The sequence below is a fragment of the Pristiophorus japonicus genome, chromosome 5, assembly GCF_044704955.1.
Source record: "Pristiophorus japonicus isolate sPriJap1 chromosome 5, sPriJap1.hap1, whole genome shotgun sequence".
Classification (NCBI taxonomy): Eukaryota; Metazoa; Chordata; class Chondrichthyes; family Pristiophoridae; genus Pristiophorus; species Pristiophorus japonicus.
Window position 1 is genome coordinate 93210260 of NC_091981.1, and position 19498 is coordinate 93229757.

General features: G+C 48.6%; 1 long non-coding RNA gene across 1 annotated transcript in view; it reads left to right on the forward strand.

The window, feature by feature from the left end:
• Positions 1-19498, forward strand: part of LOC139263850 (uncharacterized) — a 108827-nt gene that overhangs the window by 42621 nt on the left and 46708 nt on the right. The window contains exon 2 of the long non-coding RNA XR_011593232.1: positions 9894-10054. This is a non-coding gene — a long non-coding RNA (uncharacterized lncRNA). The remainder of the gene's footprint in view (positions 1-9893; positions 10055-19498) is intronic.

The window sequence follows — 19498 nt, forward strand, 5'->3', positions numbered from 1 at the left end:
AAGACGTATGCGCTGATGAAGGACCTGCTCGTACCTGAGAAGCCGGCGGACAAGTCCTTCGAAGAGCTCAGCCAGCTGATCAGTGAGCATCTCAAACCGGCGAGTAGCATACACATGGCCCGGCACCGGTTCTACACACACCGGCATCGGGAGGAACAAAATATCTCGGACTTCGTTGCGAACCTGCGGTGCTTGGTCAGTCTCTGTAAGTTCACAGACGCCTGCAGGGGGGAGATGTTAAGGAATTTCTTCATTGAGGGCATTAGACATGCCGGGATTTTCAGGAAGCTCATAGAGACCAAGGACTTGACTTTAGAAGGGGTGACATTGATAGCTCAGACCTTCATGGCAGGGCAAGAGGAGACCAAGCTAATTTACGCGCGCAGCTCTGGTTCCAACGTGGCGATGGACCAGGGAGTTAACATTGTGAATGCGGCTCAGGACCCCGCAGGCAAGGGCATTTTGAAACCGGCCAGGCAGCAACAGATGCTAGGATGGGCTCACAACAGGGACAATGGAAAGGGGATCGACAATTCACGCCATTTCGAGGAACAATGCTTCCCGTGATGGGACCATTGACACCCACCTTCAGAGCGCTTAGAAACAACCAAAGGGACAATCAGAGAGGAATGCCTGGAACAGTCCTTTTGTTAACAACAACCTCAGCTCATGCTGGAGGTGTGGGGCTGGACATACTGCGAAAAGCTGCAGGTTCCAGCAATTTATCTGTAGGAATTGCAACATCAATGGACACTTGGCCAGAATGTGCAGGAAGGCTGTAGCAAGGCTAATCTACAAGACAGAGGAACCAGGCAAGAAGTCTGCAATGCAGGATGATGCTTGGGGCAAAACCATGGATGCTGAAGTTCAGCAGGTTCATGTGGCTGACGTCTACAGCTCATATACCAAAACGCCACCCATGATGATGAAAGTTTTATTGAATGGCATGGAGCTAGACACAGGAGCCAGCAAGTCGCTTATGAGTGCCCAACAATTTGAGAGACTATGGCCACACAGAGCTAGCAGGCCAAAACTGGAACGCATTGACACGCAGCTACGGACGTACACTAAAGAGATCATCCCAGTGCCAGGCAGTGCAAACTTGGTGGTAACACATAATGGGTCAGAGAACCGGCTGCCACTCTGGATTGTCCCGGGAAATGGCCGCGCACTTTTGGGGAGGAGCTGGCTAGCCGAGATGAACTGGAAATGGGGGGATGTGCACGCCATTTTATCTGTGGAGCGAAGCTCATGCTTACAGGTCCTACAGAAATTCGGGGTCCTGTTTCTGATATGTCCTTACTACACAGTATAAATGCACACGAGGCCCATGCTTGAGAGAAGGTCAGTCTATGACCTGTCCTTTATTCCTTAGCACTCAAGTGTAGGAAGTGGATGGAGCTTCCCCTTTTATACCTGAAGGTCCAGCTTAGGAGTGTCTCCCACCTAGTGGTCAGTGTTCTCACGGTGTACAAATTAGGTCAGATTATACATGGGTTACAATGCTGGTTGAATACATGACATCACCTCCCCCCGCAAAGTCTTATTGGGATCACAGGTTGAGTCTCTCTGGTGGTTTACGCTCCCTTGTAGAGCGCCTGAGTTGGGGCTCCGGTTGTTGGACACTGGCCTGAGTGTCTGCTGTTTGCGGTGCCTCAGGCCTATCCAGACTGCGCACAGTGACTGGGCTCTCCTCCCTTTTGTTCCGGTGTTCGGTCACCTGTGGTGGAGTGAACTCTATATCGTGTTCTTCCTCTGCTTCTTCTATGGGGTTGCTGAACCTCCTTTTTGTTTGATCCACATGTTTGCGGCAGATTTGTCCATTGGTAAGTTTAACTACCAGAATCCTATTTCCCTCTTTGGCAACCACAGTGCCTGCGAGCCATTTGGGCCCTGCAGCGTAGTTGAGGACAAAAACAGGATCATTTACATCAATACATCGCGCCCTCGCATTCATGTCATGGTAGTCATATTGTGACTGGCGCCTGCTCTCAACAATTTCTTTCATGGTGGGGTGTTTAAGGGATGACCGTGTTTTGAGCATCCTTTTCATTAGCAGCTCTGCGGGTGGAACCCCTGTGAGCGAGTGTGGTCGGGATCAATAAACCAACAGGAGGCGTGATAAGTGGGTTTGTAGGGAACCCCCTTGGATTCTGAGCATCCCCTGTTTGATTATCTGCACTGCTTGTTCTGCCTGGCCGTTTGAGGCCGGCTTGAACGGTGCCGTTCTAACATGGTTAATTCCATTGCCTGCCATGAAGTCCTGGAATTCAGTGCTTGTGAAGCACGGGCCATTGTCGCTGACCAAGATGTCCGGTAGACCGTGGGCGGCGAACATTGCCCGTAGACTTTCGACCGTGGCAGAGGATGTGCTTGAATTTAAAATGTCACACTCAATCCATTTGGAGTAGGCGTCTACTACAACCAAAAACATTTTCCCCATGAAAGGACCTGCGTAGTCCACATGGATGCGTGACCAAGGCTTGGCAGGCCATGGCCAGGGGCTAAGGGGAGCTTCCCTGGGCGCATTGCCCAGCTGGGCACACGTGTTGCACCTGCGAACACAAAGTTCCAGATCTGCGCCTATCCCTGGCCACCAAACGTGTGACCTGGCAATTGCCTTCATCGTGACAATGCCCGGGTGTCCATTGTGGAGTTCTCTGATGAACACCTCTCTGCCCATCTGGGGCATGACTACGCGGTTTCCCCACAGTAGGCAATCGGCCTGAATCGAGAGTTCATCCTTGCGCCTGTGAAATGGTTTAAATTTCTCAGGGCATGCCCTGTACGTGGCTGCCCAGTCCCCATTCAGGACACATTTCTTGACTAGAGACAATAGCAGGTCTCTATTTGTCCAGACTTTAATCTGACGGGCTGTCACGGGTGAGCCTTCGCTTCCGAAAGCTTCAACAGTCATGACCATCTCAGCAGCATGCTCGGTAGCCCCCTCAGTGGTGGCTAGTGGGAGCCTGCTGAGTGCATCGGCGCAGTTTTCAGTTCCCGGTCTGTGCCAAATTATGTAGTCATAGGCGGCTAACGTGAGTGCCCACCTCTGTATGCGGGCCGATGCGTTTGCATTTATGGCCTTGTTGTCGGCCAAAAGGGACGTTAGGGGTTTGTGATCTGTCTCCAGCTCAAATTTCCTGCCAAACAAGTACTGGTGCATTTTCTTTACCGCATATACACAAGCGAGTGCCTCCTTTTCTACCATCCCGTAGCCCCTTTCTGCCTGGGACAGACTTCTGGAGGCATAAGCTACCGGCTGTAACTGACCCTTGGCATTGACATGCTGCAATACACACCCAATACCATAGGACGACGCATCGCACGTTAACACAAGTTTCTTACATGGGTCATATAGCGTTAACAGATTGTTGGAACATAACAATTTGCGTGCTCTATTAAAAGCCCTTTCCTGGCTGTCCCCCCAGACCCATTCGCGACCTTTGCGTAGGAGCACGTGTAGCGGCTCTAGCAGCGTGCTCAATTTGGGAAGAAAGTTACCAAAATAGTTCAGGAGCCCCAGGAATGGACACAGCTCCGTCGTGTTGCGGGGTCTGGGTGCTCTCTGGATCGCTTCCGTCTTGGACGCAGTAGGGCTGATCCCATCTGCTGCTACCCTCTTCCCCAGGAATTCTACCTCTGGAGCTAGGAAGACGCACTTCGCCTTTTTCAGTCGCAGCCCTACCCGGTCCAGTCTGCGTAGCACCTCCTCCAGGTTGTGGAGGTGTTCTTCAGTATCGTAACCCGTAATGAGGATGTCATCCTGAAAAACCACCGTCCCTGGAATCGACTTGAGGAGGCTTTCCATATTTCGTTGGAAGATCGCGGCGGCTGAGCGAATCCCGAACGGACATCTGTTGTACTCAAACAACCCCTTGTGTGTCATGATGGTGGTCAACTTCTTCGACTCACTCGCCAGCTCCTGGGTCATGTAAGCTGAGGTCAAGTCCAATTTTGAAAAAGGTTTGCCACCGGATAGCGTCGCAAAGAGGTCCTCCACTCTCGGTAGCGGGTACTGGTCTTGGAGTGACACCCGATTGATGGTGGCCTTGTAATCGCAACATATCCTGACCGACCCATCCGCCTTGAGCACCGGCACAATTAGGCTCGCCCAGTCACTGAATTTGACTGGTGAGATGATGCCTTCCCTCAGCAGGCGGTCCAATTCGCCTTCTATCTTTTCCCGCATCACGTACGGCACCGCTCTGGCCTTGTGGTGTACTGGCCTGGCGTCCGGGTTTATGTGAATCACTACCTTGGCCCCCATTGAAATAATGAGTCAAATTTGTCCAGGATCTGTGAGCATGATACTCGCTCCACAGAGGAAATTGCATTGACATCTCTCCATTTCCAGTTTATGACAGCAAACCAACTCCTCCCCAGTAGTGCGGGAGCGTTCCCTGGGACAATCCAGAGTGGCAGTCTATTCTCCGGATCTTTGTGGATCACGACTACCGTGGCGCTGCCTAGCACCGGAATGATCTGCTTTATGTAAGTCCGTAGCTGTGCATCAATCGCCGATAATTTTGGCCTCCTGGCCTTGGACGCCCACAATTTTTTGAACTGTTTGATACCCATCAGGGACTGGCTGGCCCCCGTGTCTAGCTCCATTGATACTGGGATGCCATTGAGGAGCACTTTCATCATTATCGGTGGCGTCCTGGTGTATGAACTGTATACGTGCTCCACATGAACTCGCTGAACTTCAGCTTCCAGCGATTTTCCCCAGCGTTCATTTCTGCAATTTCTGCAGGTATTTTGCTCACCTCTTCAAACTCCGGCTGAGTGTGTTCCTCCATGCCTCCAGCATGAGCTGCGGTTTGAAACAAAAGGTCCCTTGCCAGTCGATCGTACCTGACTGCCCCTGTTATTGTCCTTGAGTGCACCATTAACAGGTGTTGATGGCCCCATTACTGGCCGCATTGTCCCTTGCAATGGCGTGAATCGCTGTTCAGCTTGCCATTGTCTCTGTTGAACTCCCCCTCTGGGTTCGACTACATGTTGGGGCATGCCCGACTGCCCTTGTCTGCCTGGAGAACTGTGTGCTGCTTTAACAATGTTGAATCTCTGTCCCAACCATTCCTTAACACAGTACCTCTCGTCTGTTCTGCTAGTGGCCATGCTCGCGTGGTTTAAATCCCATTTCTTGTCGCCATTGATACGTCCTTACTATACAGTACATGAGGCCCATGCTTGAGAGAAGGTCAGTCTATGACCTGTCCTTTATTCCTTAGCACTCAAGTGCAGGAAGTGAGTGGAGCTTCCCCTTTTATACCTGAAGGTCCAGGTTAGGAGTGTCTCCCACCTAGCGGTCAGTGTTCTCACGGTGTACAACTTAGGTCAGATTATACATGGGTTACAATGCTGGTTGAATACATGACAGTTTCAACCCGGTGTCGGGACTTTCAAGGGCACCAACGTAATGATACGCATCACCCCGGATGCCAGACCAGTGCACCACAAAGCCAGAGTGGTGCCGTATGTGATGCGTGAGAAAATTGAAAGTGAATTGGACAGGCTGCTCAGAGAGGGCATAATCTCGGTAGTTGAATTCAGCAACTGGGCAAGCCCTATTTTTCCTGTTCTCAAAGCAGATGGCTCGGTCAGGATTTGTGGCAACTACAAGGCCACCATCAACCGAGTGACACTGCAGGACCAATACCCGCTTCCGAGAGCAGAGGGCCATTTTGCCACGCTGGCAGGTGGCAAGCTGTTCACCAAGTTGGACCTCACTTCGGCCTACGTGACTCAGGAACTGGCTGAAGAATCCAAGCTTCTGACCACTATCACGACGCACAAGGGGCTTTTTATCTACAACAGTTGTCCGTTTGGCATTCGTTCGGCGGCCGCTATCTTTCAGAGGAACATGGAAAGCTTGCTCAAATCCATTCCTGGAATGATTGTATTCCAAGACGACATCCTAATAATGGGTTGAGACACCGAGGAACACCTCCAAAACCTGGGGGAGGTGCTACGCCGACTGGACCGGGTAGGCTTGCGGTTGAAAAAGCCCAAGTGTGTGTTTTTGGCCCCAGAGGTCGAGTTTTTGGGCAGGAGAGTTGCCGCAGACGGGATCCGGCCCACCGAAGCTAAAACGGAGACAATCCGCAGGGCGCCCAGGCCCGGCAACACATCGGAGTTGCGATCATTCCTGGGACTTTTGAACTATTTCGGGAACTTTCTGCCGAACTTAAGCACATTGTTGGAGCCGTTACACGTGCTCTTGCGTAAAGGTTGCGAATGGTTTTGTGGGGGGACGGTTAAGAATGGGCTTTCAATAGAGCGCGGAACCTTCTAACAAGCTGTTGACCTTGTACGACCTCTGTAAAAAACTGGTTTTAACATATGATGCATCATCCTATGGGGTTGGGTGTGTGTTGCAGCAGAGTAATGATGACGGCCGACTCCAACCGGTGGCTTATACCTCCAGGTCACTCTCCCAGGCAAAGTGTGGATACGGCATGGTCAAAACGGAAGCACTCGCTTGTGTTTACGGTGTGAAAAAGATGCACCAGTACTTTTTCGGTAGGCGGTTCGAGCTTGTAACGGACCACAAGCTGTTAACATCCCTGTTGTCCGACAGCAAGGCTGTCAATGCCAATGCGTCAGCTTGCATACAGCGATGGGTTCTCACGCTGGCTGTGTATGACTACACCATACGGCACCGGCCAGGCACCGAGAATTGCGCTGATGTGATCAGCAGGCTCCCACTGGCTACCACAGAGGGGGCGTCGGAGCAAAGCACTAAGATGGTCATGGCCGTTGAGGATTTTGACACTGCAGGCTCCCCTATCACAGCCCGCCAGATCAAAATCTGGACCAACAGAGACCCCCTCCTGTCCACGATAAAGAAATGTGTTCTGACTGGGGATTGGGCGCCTGCACACGGGGCGTGCCCCGAGGAGGTCAGACCGTTTCACAGACGGATGGATGAGCTCTCCATCCAAGCCGACTGCCTGCTATGGGGCCCAGAAAGGAAGGGAAGCCTTCATCAGGGAACTCTACAGTGAACACCCTAGCATCGTGCTAATGAAGGCCATTGCCCGGTCACATGTATGGTGGCCAGGAATTGACTCAGACCTGGAACACTGGGTTCGCAGGTGCACGACGTGTGCCCAGCTGGGCAATGCCCCCAGGGAGGCCCCCCTCAGTCCGTGGTCCTGGCCCACCAGGCCATGGTCACACGGTCACGTAGACTATGCGGGTCCGTTCATGGGAAAAATGTTTCTGATCGTTGTCGATGCATACTCGAAATGGATCGAGTGCATCATATTAAACTCGTGCACGACATCCATCACAGTGGAAAGTCTGCGCATGGTTTTCGCGACCCACGGTTTGCCGGACATTCTGGTCAGCGACAATGGCCCGTTCTTCACCAGCCATGAATTCCAGGAGTTTATGTTGGGTAATGGAATCAAACACGTCCGGACAGCGCCGTTCAAGCCGGCTTCCAATAGCCAGGCGGAACGTGCAGTCCAAATCATAAAACAGGGCATGCTCCGTATCCAAGGACCCTCCCTTCAGCACCGCCTATTGCGCCTCCTGCTGGCCTACAGGTCCCGCCCGCATTCGCTCAAGGGAGTCCCGCCAGTGGAACTACTCATGAAACGCATGCTTAAAACGCGGCTGTCCCTCATTCATCCAGCTCTGGTAGACATTGTTGAGGGCAAGGGCCAGTCCCAAACCGAGTGCCATGATCGAAACGCAAGGGGGAGGTGTATAGAAATTGATATCCCGGTCTTTGTTCTTAACCATGCTTTGGGACCCAAGTGGCTTGAGGGAACCGTAATTGACAAAGAGGGGAATAGGGTCATAGTGGTCAGACTCAACAATGGGCAGATATGCCGCAAACACTTGGACCAAGTAAAGAAAAGGTTCAGCATAGACACTGAGGAACCTGTGGAAGAGCATGAGATGTTACCCACACCACTGCCAGTGGACGAGCAACAAGGACATTCACCAACATGCACAGTCCCTATGACCAGCCCAGACAGGCTGGAATCACCTCCGGTGACAGAGATGCATGCCAAGGCTCAGCTACCAGAGCCCCAACTGCGGCGCTCCACGAGAGAGCGTCGACCACCTGAAAGACTTAACCTTTGACACAAAAAGACATGAGGGGGGAGGTGATGTCATGTATGCAACCTTCATACAACTGTAACCTTCATGTAACTGTAACCTTCATGCAACCACACTGTACACTGTATATATGTCCTGGAAATGCACACCTTGACCACAGGGGGTGAACTTGTTGGAGACACTCCTCACCTGGGCACTCAGGTATTTAAAGGGAGGTCCCACGCAGGGTCATCACTTCTTGGTCCTGGGAATAAAGAAAGATCACGCAATGACCGTGTCTGCAGTATATGCTTCGTGTAATTCAGTAGCAAGGTGCAGGGACACCACAACTTTCATAGTCTATCTTCCCTTTCTTAATCATTTTTTTAGTCATTCTTTGCTGGCTTTTAAAAGCTTCTCTCTCTCCCTCTCCCTTCCTCTTCTGCGCATGCACAGGTGACCCCTGACTTGCCGGTAAAAGGTAAGTTAGGAAAAAAAAAAGATTGTGCATGCGCAGGAGGGCTGTTCTCAGGGACGCCAGCCTTACATGAGCAAAAAGACTGCTCTCTACTGCTACCACCACCAGCGGGAAAAAAAATCCAAAACTAGCGGCTTTGGATCTGGCCGGTATTCCAGCGGTTCTAAAAAGTCGAACATTGATTACTGCCGGAACACCACCCGGATATGGCCGGTAGCGATACAAGTGGAAATTTTAGCTCAAAGAGCCTGCAAAGGGTTAAGTGAGTGGACAATAAGGTGACAGATGGAGTATAATGTGGGGAAATATGAGGTTATTCACTTTGGTAGGAAGAATAGAAAAACCGAATGGGCTAGAAATTCAGTATCACCTATTTTGAGGTGGTAATCCCAGCTGGTTGGTAAGTGTAACGCCTTGTGAAAGTTAATACCATCTACCGCGAAATTCGGTTTCAGCACCCCAAGAGGGAAATGGATCGGTGAATCAGTCATTGCACAATTCTCTTAGGCCGGTGAAGCTGAAAATTATTGCGATAAATTCCCAGAGCGAAGGTGGATGAGGCGATGGTCGTCAGATGTTCCGGCGCCAGCCGCTTCTTAAAGGGAGAGTAAGAGGACTCTCTGCAGGCTCAGTTTCACCATCACAGTCTGGTCAGAGCAGCAACATGGCTGAGGGTGCAGTTCACCAAAGTGCCCACTGCTTTTCCAACGCGGCCCTTGAGGCTTTGACGGAGGCTGTGGAGAGGCGAAGGGATGTCCTGCAGTTTGAGAGTGGCAGGAGGCCACCGCCAACAGTGTTCAGATGTTTGTGGAGGGAGGTGGCACAGTCCGTGTCGGCAAGGAACACGGTGCCCAGAACTGCGACGCAATGTCGCAAGAAGTTGAACGACCTCACTCGGATCGTCAGGGTGATAACGCTTTCTATTAACCTTATAATGCCATAATGTGAACTTCACTTTCTCACACAGTGTAGAGTCTGTGCAGTACCTGCTCCTTCACTATGTGTACCAGCCCATGGCCTTCATTGCTGAAGATAGCTGCAAAATTCCACCTCAGTTCAGCAGCCATACCCTGGGCCTCCATGAGTAGCTCTCCTTCTTGGTCCCTACTCAGCCCCACCCCTCCTCTTATTACCTTTTCACTCTTTATGTGCATTTACAAAACTTTAGCCTTACCCTTAATCTTAGCTGGTAGCCACCAAATCCCACCGCTCACACAACCACTCTGCGCAGCTACTGAGAGTCAAATGGACATCGGCACGCTTCCATACAGTAGCAACTATTCAACTCTGCAAGGCACATGTGGCAGGCGATTAGCTGCACACTTACTCACACCACCTTCTGTTGTTATTGCAGGCAAAACTTGCTCACAACAGATGCCAACAAATGTGGACCAGAGGAGGGGAGCCTGACCTCCATGCCCTCAGGGAGGTGGAAGAGCGAGCGTCCGCCCTCATGGGCGCACAAGTGGGTGCGGTAGTTGTCGGGCAAGCCGAGCCTCCCTGGCGACAGTGACGGTATGTTCATCCCCTTTCCCTCTTGTATGAGACCATTTACCCCTGAACCCACACGCCTTTCCCACTTTACATACAAATGTCCCATGTCACCTCCTTCTTTGTTTCCTGCCCTCTCCCCTTCTGCTAACCACACTGCTCCTCAACGATGGGGGAGACAAGGAGGAACGGGGCGACAGTTCTGCGCCACTCCGGCAGGATCCATCTGCTGCAGACAGTGGGGATGCCACCTTGCTGAACGAGCCGATCTTCCTGGGATTTAACGAACCCGACGTTCCTGCACCCAGTGACCTGCAGTAACGCCCAGCGCAAAGGGAAGCTCGGGGGCCAGCTCCCCGGAGGGTGAGTCGGCGCCTGAGTCCTGCTGAGCATGACTCAGATGTGCACTTGGATTTTGAGGGTATGGCGACAGATTCTCAGGGGATGCACCACGAGCTTATGGGTGCATTGGCAAGGGTCCCGCAGAGCATGGATACACTTGCTGTGAGGTTGGGGGAGACTGCCTCAAGCATTGCCTGTGCCTCTGAGCATTCCATAGAGCCCATCCTTGGCAAGTACCAAAGGACGTTGGAGTCGACAAGTGACCGTGGGGACCCAGAGGTGATGGCGCGTGCCAAGGCTGATGTGACAGCAGCTATCACAGTACAGGCCAAAGCTATTCAAGGCCTTCGTGATGTGATGCAGTCACTGGTTGGTGGCATCAATTCTCAGTCCGTTGCATTGCAAACTCAGTCTGCTCTCAGGCAGACTCAGATTGATGCCACGCCAGCACTGGCTGCTGCCATCCTCTCTGGATTCCCCACACTCCAACGGGGAACTCATGGTGCCGAAGCAGGCCAGCAATCTATGCTCCAGTCGATTGCTCCAGATGCTGAGGCTCTGCCCCGGGGGATTAACAGTGTGTTGATGGAAATGGAAGGTGCTTTCATCTCTCACTATGCCAGCATTCTGGCTCCCACCACTGCCACTCATACCAGACTGCTGCCGCACATATTGAGGTGGTGCAGTCTACGACTGAGCCTTCAAAGCCCAGAGCTGGGTCAGGGCATCCTGCTAGGCCATCTTTAGTCTCTGCTTCACAGACACAGCAGCCTTCAAGCAGCCTTGCTGCAGGCACTGTAGACACATTAAGGAGGCGCACTCGGCATGGGAATGGGGGAAAAGGGAACGGGTGGAAAATATGCGAGTAAGTCCCAATAAGGACTTTTCCAACCATGGCCAGATAACCACATATTGTAAGTATAATTGTACAAATTTTGTTGCTGATGTTTGACGCCTATTATTTGTGGAAGGGTCTTGGCATAATGTGATTCATGGGAGCTGGTCTTGCATTTCAGATGGGAGGAGCGTTTGTATATATATTCAGGAATTTTCTTGTGTGTTATGCTGTTTCAAGGGGCATTTGTTACATTCTTTATTAGTTGTTGGTGAAGGGTTATTGGTGTACGGCTTGAGGGCACACTCTTGTTAGAGATAATAAAATGTTGATTTAACCATTTGCATTGCTGTGATGTATATTAATTGTGAATTTCATGGACCTGTGCCATGAGCCTAGCACATAGCAATGTAACTATGAGGCCCAATCGCCATCGGAATTTTTTGCAGGATGAGGCGCTGACGTGAGACCCTTGCAGCGGTAGCTTTGGCATGGTGCCTCCTCCATGGCTGCTGATCCTCCTCCTCATCTGCGTTGTCACGCTATGCTTCATCATGCTCCTCTCCCTCTTCCTCCTCCTGAGGTGGAGCTGCAATCCCCAGTGGCAATGCCTGGGCCCTCATGATGGCCAGGTTGTGCAGCATGCAACAGACCACAATGAAGCACGAGACTTGATCAGGTGAGTACTGAAGGCTCCCTCCAGAGCGGTGGAGGCATCGGAAACGCTGCTTTAGCATCCCAATAGTCTGCTCTATGAGGTTCCGGGTGGCCGCATGGCTCTTGTTCTACTGATGCTCAGCATGGGTGTTGGGATTGCGGAGGGGTGTCATGAGCCAGCTGGCTAGACCATAGTCTTTGTCACCTAGCAGCCAGCATGACCTTGATGTGGTGTCTGGAAGAGTCGAGGCACAGTGCTCTCTCACAGGATGAAAACATTGTATGCGCTGCCAGGATAGCTGGCATTCACAGCAAGGATGCACTGCCAGGATAGCAGGCATTCACAGCGACGATGCGCTGCCAGGATAGCGGGCATTGACAGCGAGGATGCGCTGCATGTGGTCTCATTGAGAGAGTGGTAGCCTTTGTGGTTGCGAAATACCTCGGCATTCTGGTGTGGTGCACGCAATGCCATGTGGGTGCAATTAATCGTGCCCTGAACCATCGGAAAGTCCACTACCCAGGCGAATCCCTGTGACCATTCCTTCTGCTTCTCCCTCATCATAGGAAAGTTTATATAATCCATTGTCCTGCGGTAGAGAGCGTCTGTGACCTTGCGGAAGCAGCAATGAGCAGCAAATTGCGATATGCTGCAGATGTCCCCTTCTGTAGTCTGGAAGGTTGGAAGAAGCGGACAGATACCTTTACTGCGACGGACAGCGAAGTCCTGGTCCTGATATCAGCCTCTAGGTCTGGCTGCAGTAGATGGCATAGCTTGGTGACTACCTCCTTGTAGAACCGCAGCCTTCTAACACACTGCACCTCAGACATGTCTAGGTATGATGAGCGCTCCCATTAAATCAGTGGGGGGTAAGGCCTCCTGCCCCGACATCTACTGTGTCTCCTCATTTATGGCACCACATTCCCAATCTCCCTCCTCTGTAGACACCACCTATCAATTGCTTGGAGGAGGCGATGGTAGCATGTTAGCACTGCACCCATCTAAATGCACCCCTCAAATCGATACTTAACTGTAACTTTGAAGACAATCACCACAGCAATCCCAAAGATACACGCACTGTGCTATGTGCATTCGTAGCACTCACTGTGACCTCTGAGTAACCCGGTTGTTCATCCCTTTAAATACCCTCCCAGCATCGCCCAAAAAAGCTGGGACCGCCTGCTTTCTCTGCCGTGTTCAGCGGCTGTTGGTAAGTGAGGTGCACAAACCGATGTTCGCGTTCGGGGCACTAGCACGCGTACTGATGTCATGATCTGACTGCCGTTAGATGGCGAGGTGATAAGCGTTAGCGCCACCGGTAAAAGTGAACTGAATTCTCCGGGCAGCGCTAAACTCTCCGCAGCCGGGTGTTAAGCCATGAGCTTGCTTTGCCGCCACTCCAGAGCGCTAACAGGAGGCAATATCCAACCGAATATATTTTTTAAATGGTGAGAAACTATTAAATGTTGGTGTGCAGAGAGATTTAGATTGTTCTTGTACAGGAAACACAGAGGCCGGAATTTTAGGGGGTGGTAGCGGGCACGATCGGTGGCGGGTTAGGTGGGAAAGTTATTATTTTTGACAGCCGGGAACCTGTTGTCGTCCCACTTCCATGCGTCTTTCCCCAAGGCGCGTCTGTTATCGTGGAGCCGAGCCGACTGGCAGCAGCACACAACCCAATTGAAATCATTATCAGGTAGTTTACAAGCACTTAAGAGCCCTTTCTCACTTACTGTTTAAATTTCCCTGTATGCTGCGGAATTCACACAGCTCGGGGTCCACGTCTGTCAACCTGAGGCGGGGGTTCCGTGGCAATTGCTCCAGCTGATTACTTGACAGCATCAAATGTACAGTAAAATCTCTCAGATGATCACTTCCTCAGGTAGAAGCTGTTGCTCAGTCCATTCCCAGCACAGACTCTGCTGGCTGCAAATGATTCCAGCAATGTCTCCATCCAATATTACCTCTTTGGATGAACTCTCTCAGCATTGATGGAATGCTTCTACAGTCCTGCAGACCATAAGCTTGGTGCCAGATTTGAGGGCCTGATCTTCGAACACTCTCTTCCTCAGGCGGCTGAAGGTTGTAATGATATCCGCCCTCCTGTATGGCTCAGAGACGTGGACCATATACAGTAGACACCTCAAATCGCTGGAGAAATACCACCAACAATGCCTCCGCAAGATCCTGAAAATCCCCTGGGAGGACAGACACACCAATGTCAGTGTTCTCAATCAGGCCAACATCCCCAGCATTGAAGCACTGACCACACTCGACCAGCTCCGTTGGGCGGGCCACATTGTTCGCATGTCCGACACGAGTCTCCCAAAGCAAGTGCTCTACTTGGAACTCCTACACTGTAAGCGAGCCCCAGGTGGGCAGAGGAAACGTTTCAAGGGCACCCTCAAAGCCTCCTTGATAAAGTGCAATATCCCTACCGACACCTGGGAGTCCCTGGCCAAAGACCGCCCTAAGTGGAGGAAGAACATCCAGGAGGGCGCTGAGCACCTCGAGTCTCGTCACCGAGAGCATGCAGAAAACAAGCGCAGATAGCGGAAGGAGTGTGCGGCAAACCAGACTCCTCACCCACCCTTTCCGCCAACAACTATCTGTCCCACCTGTGACAGAGAGTGTAATTCCCGTATTGGACTGTTCAGTCACCTGATAACTCACTTTTAGAGTGGAAGCAAGGCTTCCTCAATTTCGAGGGACTGCCTGTGATGATGAGAATGCTTCTGTCATCTGTACTTCATCTGCCATCTATTCCATCAGCACGAGTGCCGTTTATACTGTCTTGGATCACAATGAGCCCCAACATTAGCAGCACATTATCACATCTGCATCTCATTAGCCACCTCTCACACTCACCCTCATCCTCATGCAATCATACCAACTAACAACACACAAGGAGGCCACTTGGAATTGCTACCCCACTCCATCGTAGTCTCCCTCTCCAGAGCCTTTCATCTATTTTGTGTTTCAAGTGTGGTGCACTTCAAGTTGTCTATTTGCTAATATTCCTCAACTTCCTCATCTGTACTCCCTTCTTCAACAAAGCATATGTCACCAATGTTGAGTATATTCAGCGCTGAGATAGATAGATTTTTCGACTCTAGGGGAATCAAGGGATATGGGGATATGGAGGGAAAGTGGAGTTGAGGTCGATGATCAACCATGATCTTATTGAATCGCAGAGCCGGCTCAAGGAGCCATGTGGCCTACTCCTGCTCCGATTTCTTATGTTCTTATATTCTTACTCTAATGATCAGCAAGACAATGAAAAAAATCCATGGTTTTCACAAATAAAAATCACAATTACATATGAGGAAAAACAATATGTTGAAGTTAGAGGCAGTCTAGAATCTTGGGCCTAAGATACAAGCCAATCAAGCTTTACTCTCATGACTTATATCACTGCCTTTCAGTTGTATAACTGGCCTGTAAATCTCTTATATCAGCATATTTTCTGTATGTGTTGCAGGGGCTATATCTAAACTTCAGGTATATAAGATAAATTAAAATACTTTTGCCTCTGAAAAGGAAGGTGGCATTGCACATTCAGATATGATCAAATGAGTTCGGGGATTTTCTAACATCCTACATGATTCTGTTTTCAAGGTATTTTGCTGACAATATACAATGTCCCTGGTGCATTGTATGGAAAGAACATTGCTTGTTGTCTTGTGTGCATTTACTGAGTAAAGTGGGCGATGAGCTAAAAGTATTGCTGGAACATATTGTTGAATATCCTGACCTTGAACTGATGCTGTTAAAAGTGATGTAACTGACGATGTGACTGGACTGTTCTATCACTGAAAATGAGTGGCTGTAACAATGACAAAGACAGAGTAAATTGCAGATCCACATCTATAAGCAACTGAATTAAAAAAATATTTTTGTCTTTATTTTGAACTGTGGATTAATAATAAATCTCTCATTGTATAAAATGATGCACGGTTTAGAAGTTGATATGTTTAAAAAGAAATGAAAGTCAAAAAGTGGGACATCTATTTATTAGTTTCGAAAGGAAATAAATTAAGATTTATTATTGAAGGGAAAGTAGAATAATTCATAAAATAATGGGGTTTTTTAATAACTGGTTTGATGCAGCAAGATGAAGGATCAACTCGTATCTTGCATCAAGAATTAACCTTCATTTTACAGATACCATTTTCAGCTACATCTAATTCATTGTACTTCTTGTCCATTATCTCCCATGTCTGTTCTTCAATTTCCAACTGCTTTATCAGGATGGAAAAAAACATGTGGTATTAAGTTGTAGTTAATGCTGTATTATATAAGACAAATCTGAGAATTTGTAATGTAAAAATTATGATCTTTGTGGAAATTATAGACCAACAGGAAAAACATGCGCAATGTGATTCTGTTCACCAGTCCTGGTTTAGGATGTGTTAATGATTACAATCTGTAATTAAAAAAAACATATTAGTGGATGTGCAGCCAATGTTGGCATCAGGCATTATGCTGTGTGATGATTACTGTACACCATATTTTATAGTATGTTAGTGTGCTACAGAATGGTAGGATGTAACTTCCCCACACCTGCTGAATTTCACAAATAAGTCATGCGTTTGGGAGGATGGGGAGGCAGGGGAGAGTCCTCGAGCCCAATGTCAGCCAGGGCCTATTATTTTCCATTTTGTTGCTGGGTCAGGACATAGGACTGCATTCACTGGACCACTGAATCACTGGGTTACATCCAGTCTACTGCACAGAAACAGGCCATTTGGCCTAACAGGTCCATGCCGGCATTTATGCTCTACCGAGTCTCCTCCCACCCCAATCATCTAATACTATCAGCATATCTCTCTATTCCTTTCTCCCTCATGTGCTTATCTAGCTTCCCCTTAAAAGCATTCTTATTTCTTACTTGTATTAGGATCATCTGCTTTTACAAGGTACCTTTCTGTGATTCTATTCCTGTGCCAGCTCAGGTGTTTTTTTTTCCATATGGCACCTATTATCCTCAAACTATTTCTTTGTTTTATATTGATTTTTGTTGCTGCTGTCTTTCCTTACCACTATACTTTCCTATTTTTATCAGTGTTAAGGCCTAGATTTGGTTGATTCAGGCAGCTCGAACTACCTCATCTCCAGTAAAAAATTATGGTGAGAAACAGAGCAGCCCATATAGCAATGTTCATTTTCTCCATATTCATGACCTCAAACCTAATTTCAAGCATCTACAGAGGGACTGACACTGCTGTCTTGTTGCAGTATGGCAGCAACAGTATATTATGTGCTCCCTACAACTTTTGCTCAATCACAGGAGCAGTTCATGCTAATAGCTGTTATCTTTACCTCTGCCTGAGTTTCCATGGATACATTGCCTGTGCTGCAGGGAGCTGCAGCACTTGCACAAGAAGTGTTTTATAAATACATGCTGCAGATAGCAGGGCTTCTAATGGATCTGCAAAGAGCTTTAATCACTGAAGTGTACATGCAGAGAACTATGCATCTTTGTGTTTTTCTTCAAATATAAAATATATTTGCCATTGTTCTCGAGCTGGCACTTTTAGTCCCTTCTCTAGGTACCTGTAAGAAATTGACAGCTTAGAATGGGGCAGTAAGACATTCACAGAAGGTTATAAAAATGCTTACAGCTGCAGTGTTGAAGTTTCACAGAGAAATAATTTAAAATGGTTAGCTGATATGTATATAAAACCAATGAGGGCACTACCCCATGTGTGGTTTTTAAGCCACTTTTGACAGCAAATATCTTTAAATAAGGAGCAGAGTTAAGAAATGTTTTGTGACTCAGGTGGCACACAGTGCATGTGTATATCAATTGCTATGTTATGGAGTGGCAGGACCTGTGGTTTCTCCATACAATGATTTTCTGAGCTGTATCAGCCAAGCAGAGGCCAAGTACTTCCTCGTAGGTGTAATACATATAGCTCCACCTGTGGATTACTGTGGCACTGCAGCCAGTGCTGTGTACAAATAAAGAGGGAACAGGTCACCTGACTAGAGTTTTGGAGTATTCTGCCATCTTAAGGCTTGTGTGTGTTTGTGAGTTGTACTGAAGATATAACAATGAAGATGGGATAATCGGAAAAGAAAGCTGCAATTTTTGTTGGCGGAGTATTCAGCCAACCAACAAAGAGACTTTGAGAGTTTCTCTGTTTTGATTAACAGCTACAAATCCAAGCTAATTACAAGCACACTTGTCTGAACTGCCAGAATCCAGATGGCTGCGCCTATGGGAATAATAGGGCATTTGGGGGAGTTTCAACACGACCGTGAAAGTTTCGGAGCATATGTGGAGCGGTTAGAAATGTTTTTCACCGCAAATAATATCACCAAAGTCCCCAATGATGAAACCCATAACCGGGTGGTGTTGGAAAGACAACTCCTGAAAAATTTGCTTGTGCCTGTCAAGCCAAAGGTTACAACTCTTAAGCAGATTGCATTACAGTCCTGATCCCCTGGAAATTGCTGAAAGTTATCGTTTCAGAATATGAGATCAGTTAACCGAAGAAAATATCAGTGAGTACATTATAGCATTAAAAAAGTTAGCTATTCACTGAATTTCGGAAACTTTCAGGACCGAGCATTACGTGACCGCTTTGTTTGTGGGATGAAAAATGATGTGATCAGAAGAAAGTTATTGACAACGCCGAACTTGACTTTTGATTTAGCTTGTCAGACAGCTATGTCAATGAACATGGCCGACCAATATGCCCGAGAATTTCATACTATTTCCAGTCGTCAGACAACCGAAGTGAATCACCTGCAGGTTTAAAGTAAAAGGCAGTTGGGTCCCAAGGTCTCAGAAACTGGCAATGGTAACAGAGCATTGAAGTCCTGCTATTGGTGCCTGGGACAACACATTGCTCAAAGTTGTCGATATGTGAAGGCAGAGTGTTTTATCTGCAGAAAAACTGAGCATCTTGCGAAGGCATGCCGACTGAAGGGTCAACCAACTTTCAAAGCTATAAGTAGAAATCCCAGAGACTACATAGTATGGAAGAAAAACAACAGGATGAGGAGGTTTTAGAGCTACACATCATCAGGAGCACGAGGGTAACTAACAGCGATTCGAAAAGTATCAGAATCCACATAGATGTTGCAGGAACCAAGATACCCATGGAAATCGACACTGGTGCATCCGTGAGTGTAGTATCAGAATCACTTTACCACGACAAATTCCGTGATTTCTCATTGGAGAAATCCAAGATAGAGCTGCAAGGCTACTCAGGAGAGAACATTACTGTGGTAGGTCATATCACCGTACTGGTGAAATATAAAGATCAATTTCAGAGCTTGCCTCTATTAGTAGTAGCAGGAGACAAGCCTGCCTTACTAGGAAGAAATTGGTTGGGATCACTGAAGCTGGATTGGAGTGAGATTTTTCGTGTTGAAATGAGATTTGCATCAAAGGATGATGTTATCAAGAATTATCAGAAGATGTTCTGTGAAACAAGCAGTCCGATTCAAGGCTTCAAGGCGATGTCAGGGTACAGAAGGACGCTAGATCAGTTTAGTTTACTGCAAGCCACGTCCTATACCATATGCACTCAAGGAGAAAGTTGAGCAAGAACTCAAAAGACTAGACACTGAGAACATTATTTCTAAGATAGATCTACGTAATTGGGCTACAACCATTGTT